This window comes from Pagrus major, chromosome 7, assembly GCF_040436345.1.
Source record: "Pagrus major chromosome 7, Pma_NU_1.0".
Taxonomy (NCBI): Eukaryota; Metazoa; Chordata; class Actinopteri; order Spariformes; family Sparidae; genus Pagrus; species Pagrus major.
The window spans coordinates 23891927-23899158 of NC_133221.1; the positions used below are offsets into that span (position 1 = coordinate 23891927).

General features: G+C 39.0%; 1 protein-coding gene across 1 annotated transcript in view; it reads right to left on the bottom strand.

The window, feature by feature from the left end:
- The window catches only part of LOC140999584 (oxysterol-binding protein-related protein 2-like), a 28808-nt gene extending 21794 nt beyond the window's left edge, over positions 1-7014 (bottom strand). The window contains exon 1 of the mRNA XM_073470055.1: positions 6945-7014. The gene's annotated coding sequence lies outside the window, so the exon portion shown is untranslated. The remainder of the gene's footprint in view (positions 1-6944) is intronic.
- Positions 7015-7232: the final 218 nt, after the last annotated feature.

The window sequence follows — 7232 nt, forward strand, 5'->3', positions numbered from 1 at the left end:
GTTTGATACTTTCACTATCTAATAAGTGATGCTATTTATATTAGTCCATATCGGTATGAACAAACTTCTAAAAAGATATGGCAAATCCATAATGATAGCCAACTTAGCAAGACAATGCTCTATGAACTCTGCCAAGGGGGAACCAGTGCTCTATACAAAGTGAACAAATCAACTAATGACTGCGTCCTTATTTCAACAAAAAGGTCGCAAAAAAGGAAGCAAACAAAAGTACCAAAACAACATTTAGCCACTCTCTGGACAAACTGGGCCGGTTCCACTGGTGAGTATGGCCCTAAATCTTTGTACTACCTCTAGTACAAAAGAGGTCTATTATGCTCATCGCCACTGACTATTCCAGGACAATCTCTGTGAGAGCAACTACTAGTGTACCATTCTCATTCTGATTGCAACAAACCAATGGACTGCATCATCTTATTTTCTATTGAGGTTTTTTAATGAAACTTCAAATGTCTGTCGTCATATTTTCTGACGCCATCATCCTTAATGATAAATCCTCAGACAAAATAGTATATATATTGATTATAGTGATTCATTAAATTAAATGGAGTGCCTAGTGCCAAGCCAATGCAAAGATATAATGATTTGTTTTTATTAACAACTTAATTCACTGAAAAGGGCATTTGAGCTGCAATTAGATTAATGTAATATAGTGCTGTTAAACTGCTGCTAGACCTCCCTGTTAATGGTGACCATTTCAGGAAAAGAGTTGATTGTTGAGTCGCTTTGGGTTGGCGGCTCAGTCTGAGTCAGGGTCATTATTTGACGACCCGGCAACGAAACTCAACAATCAACTACCATGCAAAAACCTAAGCTGCGCAGCATTTGAATGTTGATTTCAAATTTGAATATCAGCATCATGAATGAAGCTTCGAAGGCTCCAACTATTCGGCACAGCCCTACAACAAACACTGGTTGTCACCAGTATTCATTTTGAAAGTAGTCTCATCACATTGGAAAAATTACAGAAATTTCTTGCTATGTTGTTGAAATTTGACCAACCTCCTAGTTAGCCTGGAAAAAAGAGGGCAAGCAAAAAAACTTTATTTGTTAATTGTTTTATTGCGGATACATTAACGAGAAGAGAAAAAAGAAAAACTGGATTTTCTGACATTTTCAGTCTCCCATTTCACTGCTCCTTGTAACTTTTCCAAAAGTCAAACATCACACGGTTGTCCAACAGTAAGAACAACATTTTTGGTTGCTGTCTGATGTGCAAAAACAGTTTGTCACTAAATCATGGTTCTTGAGATGCAGTGGAAAATAAATAAGCAAGGGATAAAGGGGCTATTATATCCTGATTTAAATCAGTTCAGTTTCTTGGGCTGCTCAGTTCCTGGAATGTTTGGTCAAAATAGGCCAAATGACTAGCATCACACACACAGTACAATTTTATAGTATCCATAAAGTACGCAAAAGACCATGAAGCTGTTAAAAAAAACTCCAAAAATGTCGTACTGCTCTTTACTGATGAATATCGTTGCATGTACTTGTCTCAACACCATTTTAGCGCAAAATCTAAACAACCTGAAGAGGAGAATAATTCAGGTGCCTTCACAACTGGGATGTTGTTTCACTATAAATTGTTTCCGAGGCGCAGATTTTGCAGACTGTGTGTGATTTGATTAAAATCTACCAACATGCTTTAAAGGTCATAGCTACAAGACTAGGGTTAGGATAAAGGGAATGGGTTTTCATCTGCCAATCCCAGAGAAAGAGGTGGGATTATATTGTAGCCTGAGAAGCAACATTTGGATCAAGAAGCACAGTCAGGCCACTGTGTCGGAGGGAGTCCAACACAGAGCAGCATTTTGCTGTGGCCACTCACTGTGCATTAGTGCAGAAAAGAACACTGGGGATGGAACTGTTTCGGGGTTGTGTACTTGTAGGTAAAGTTGTAGGTAAACTTATACTAGAAATTTCATTTCATGTCCAAGACTCCCTGTTTTCATCTCAACAACACAGAAAAAGCATTGAAAATGTGGGGAAAACAAAACAACGCTGTATCACAGCTATAATTGTTTTAGAACATTATCTACTGTACATCATCGGTAGTAGGACACATCGGTGCTGCCTGAGGGAATGGAAGTAGAAGTGCATATCACAAGACCCTTAGCAAGAGAGTTTAAATATCAACAGCTGACAAACAACTTCTTATTACAGTATGACCGCAAGTATGAAATCAAATTCACTCGACCTCAATCACAAGACTAACCTCGATTAAGTGCATCCACTGACAGCAGTGATTTGGTAAAAATAAGCGCTAACGTCACCAACATCTATCATGGTCTGCAGAGGGAGGACTTGCACTGCTGGCTACATTAACAACTGCTCAGCAGAATGGAAATAAAACTCATAAGGCACAACATCAATATAAAAACACACACATACACACACACGCGGGCACACACACAGGCGCAGCTGAAAAATGATAACAGTAAGAATCTATCTATATTTCCTCTAACAAGGAAATTCTCCCCTAACAATCTCTCAATAAAACATGTCCGACAAAAACAGTAAGAGAGAGGCTGGTGCAACCTCGAGATTATCAGCCAATCAGCCCTGGATAAGGACATCAGCCCAGGAAGAAAAGCACAAAAGGGACCCAAACACACACACACACACACACACACACACATACAAATTATATAAAAATTATTTATAGCCATATAGCTCGCATTTTTCTAGCCAGAACACTATTAAAAGGCAAGGGATGTGAAAAGTAACAACTTCAAGGATTTGAGCCACTGCCCGTGACCTCCCTTTTGCAAGATAAATCAGAATGTATCAGACAGAAGAAAAAAATATAACATAAATGCAGCCCACACATCTATGCAGGCACAGCTGCATGAGTCGAACTAACAGCACTGAGATGATGAGGAAACAGAAGATTTTGAGGGACTTATGTAAGTCAAGTCTGTCATCAAAAAATAAAAACAATGGCTCAAGGACTGTTTTTCTGAGCAAAGACTAAAATTAGTCCAAGACAAGTATCTGTTTTGCAATTAATCTCGCCATTTGGTTTTGTTTTAGTCAAGAATGTGGCTTAATCCCCATGCTGAGGATAATCCCATATAACTGTTGACTGATTTCCTTTGTGTCTCTGTCTCTGACTGAAGCGATGAGTCTGTCCTCTTCAGGTTCCTCCTGCTAGAACTCAGTGTTAATCCTCTGGGAACGAAACACTGTCTCATTCTGAGCAGGATGCTGAGCACACAGTCTCCCTCACACATGCACAGACACACAAAAAAAACCATTCAGTGTAGTGTGAGTCAGCACGTTCCAGTAATACCTGCTTGGAAGTTAAACCCGCTAGGATGCATTGAAACTAACCTTTAAACCCTTAACCGTGTCCTCCCTTAAATACCAACACTGTGACACTCCTAATTGAGTTCATACAGTATAAAACATGTGCACAAAAGCAATTTTGTCATCAGCATTGTATGTGACTGTACTGGTGTGTGACTGGCTGAACTGGGAAAATCTGGTTAAGCTGGATTTTTGCTTCAAACGCTACACTGGTTGCACTGGTGCACCTAAATGTCCTTCCTATCATTTCATTCCTTTTTCATTTAGGTTCACCCAATAATACATCATAAAGGTGCCGATACATGTTTTATTTTCATTTAAATCACAGCATACGCAACAGTTTCAGTCCATTTGTGCAGCAGTGCAACTTTGCCAGATCTCAAAATAAGAACATTCGAGTCCTTCTTCAGCTCACTAAAAGAGAAGTGTTTGTTGATGTGGTCATTATCGTTAACAAAGAACAGAAAGAGAAAGAGAAAACCAAACCATGATGACCAATCAAACTCTTGCACATGGTCTCCCCGTATCTGGACATGCGATGTGCTATAAATAAATACATCACTAAACCATCTTTAGTGGGGAAACTGCTGCAGAGAGAAACTACACAGACCAACTCAGTACCGTTTATAGTTAATCATGTACTAACCCTAACCCATCTAAAGTGGGGTCCAAAATGACCATGTTCACGTTACACCATATCTTTAGCAAAGAATCAGTGAGTTAAGTTTTAAAATGTAGTTTTTAAATTACCACAGTACTTAATAATAATTTAACTGCTAACTGCATAACCTGACAAATTCCTGCAAGAAATTAATAACAGATCAATATCTGTACATTGCTTATTATCACTAATATTGGCCAGTATTTCAATACAGTGCTGTTATGATGTTTAATCTGAAGCAGGCTTGTTGTCTCAGTTTGTCCCTGCTGAACAACATGCAGTCCCTATGACCACGAGCCAATCAAAGCAAAGCAAAACAATACAAAGGCTGCCTATCAGACAAGCTCCTCATTGGCTACCTGTTACTCAGCTCTATCATAAATTATACATTCAGTATTGTTTCTGTTGCCTGGATGGTTGCCTAGACTAGCTCAAACTGTGCCCTATCCCCACGTGGCAACCCTCTGTAGATTTTTAAAACGCACAAAAAGAAAATGAAGCTGTATTTTACAAATATAAATTGTACAGTTGAAAAAGGGAGCGAGCAGATCTAAAACACTACAACTTGCGTGCCTAAATAATTCATGATACATCTGCCTTAGCGTGTGCTGGTGCTGCCATCACTGCAACATTCCTCGCAGCTGTGTTGAAAGCTGGCTTTTAGGACATGTCTTGCAAAATCTCTTTCCTGTTCCCTAAAGTTTAACCACAGAACTCAAAAGGACATACTGCATAATTGAAAAAATCTCGTTAGGTGTTCTCAGAATATGAACACTTAAGTAGGCTTACACTAAATCAACAAACACGGAATAAATCTCTCATTCATGCATAACTGCCTCACTCGGCTGTTCTGCAGAGTGGAAGGAAGGCAGTCCGCTGGTACACTGTGATGCTCCCCTCTCAAATGGAAACCATCACCATAGCAACTAACTAAGGGGGTAATTAAGGCACCTTAGGGAGGAAGACGCATTACAACATGACAAAAGCTGTAATTCCATGGAGAATGGTCTGGTGTCTCGTGTAATGTAGCAATAAAATCAGCAGGTGTGTGTTCCTGTGGACATGTTAAGTGTAATTTCTCGAGGACTGTAAACAAATTAAATCTGTTATTAGCTGTTTAAATGTTACTGAAACAATGTTGTGGATTTCATGTAATATATATAAATTAATATATATATGTGAAATTTTCAAGTACAACATCCTAAACTTTTTCAGTGAAATTTCATGTATACTATCACAGTCTGCAGCGAACAAATTCTTCCTAATTTTTCAGTTAATCAATCAATAAATTACCAAACAAAATATCAAAATAATTAAAACAAAATTACAAAAACATCCCGAAGTTACCATAACTTTATTTGTCTTCCCTCCATCTTGGTATAGTGGCGACAACAAGAAAACTCTTGTATTCAAATAATGAATCTCCTACGTGTGTTGGCAAAATTGAAGTATCGATACACACTGACTCTGAATATTTGAAATGGTTTCAATAAAAATGTTTTGCAGTATTGATACACCATTACTAGCGAGATGAAATGCACCACTGTAGCGCTCACATAGCCCCCACTTACGTAGGTGTACTTAGATGCTGTTGTTCTTAACTCACAGTACACAAGCCTTGTTATATTTATCTTTGAATGAAAACCTACATTTTTCTGTCCTAAATATTGTGTCAATGTTTCCCCGTGGTATCAAACATGCAATCAAATGTCCTTATTTTTCAAGGTATTGTATTGACATTAGAAATTCATGCTCTATAGCTTATGAAATTGTCAGCAAATACGTTTTAGTCAATCAAATGCTTCAGTAATACTTGTTTCAGCACAACTGAAACTGTGTTGTAGTCTCCACTTCAACTTTAGAAAATGGCAGTGCTCAACACAATCAAAGGATTCAATTTATTGTCAGTCCGGCAACAATTGTTACTGATTTATCTACAAGAGATAAATATTGAATGTTGTAGTAATGTTAACAGGACATACCCTCAGTATCTTATACACATATCAAAAAATGAGTCTGCATTTTTGTCCATTATTGTAATGCAATGTTCCCAAGTGGTAGTCAAAATATTTCAATATGCGACACAACAAGATATCAGTGAGTATCTAAACAGACTCACAGTCTTAATGTAAGCACTGTTTCCCAGCAGCAGGTCACTTGATGCAGTAGTGTAATCTCTGCCTCTGAGGGACAGACTATCAGGGGGAGCACACAAACAGCCTGCTGTGTCAGTGTAAACCTTGGTGTCACTGACCTCAAGTACACCAACGTTAAAAGACAGAGCTTTGTTTAGTCTGTCCTGTGAGTCAGATCGAGATGGTGATGGAGGCGGCGAGAGGCCAAACAGGCAGGGGAACATTCCCACTGTTTGCAGAGACAGTAAAACGCGATAGGAGGAACTTTAACCTACGCCTTGGCTGAGATTTGAAGTAACAGTCGGACCAGATAACTTGCTAGCACTGCCAGCTAACACATTAACAAATAGCCAGAAATTAATATGTCACTCAATTCAAGCTGAGTGATGTTGATGAAGTCCTCACTGACAACTTAACAACGTACAACTCGCTACACAAGAGCCAAGGACAACCCATCCCAGATGCTATGCTACCGTGAAATGTTCGCTTGCTAACATTAGCAGTTATACTAGCTTGTCAAATTCAAACTTAAATAATCTGAGCCGACATGTTTTTTTATTAAAACAATGTAATTTAAACATCATATGGGGTACTGCTTGTCCCAAACAACACCCACCATACAGCTGCAACTCTGACAGGACGTTGGGGAGCTTTTTGACAGCCAGTATTAACGTTAGCGGGCGGGCTAAAAGAGGAAAAAGGTGGCTAACGAGCGATGTTAGCAACCGTTCTTGAGCACAAAAGGCGAAGCAAATCTTGTGTCATGGAAAACACAACAACAAAAGAACACAGACAGAGTGGTATGTTGCTGGTCGTCTTACCTCGGTGGTTTGTGCAGGGTGAATGTTTTGACAGGTCCAGAGAGATGAGCAGGAATTTAGTGTAGCCTGGGATTGACACAGAAGCGGAAGTCGCTGGTGTCAGGGGCGTGGCTAGATACATGACAGGCATGGTCCGCAGCCAATCAGGTGTAACGCATGGAACGATTGACCAATAATAATACGTGTTGAGTGGCCGGCAGAAAAGAATGGATAATATGAGACATTTGTTTAAAATGTTTTGGTTTTACTTATATTTTTTATTATCATTATTATTATGATATGGATCTT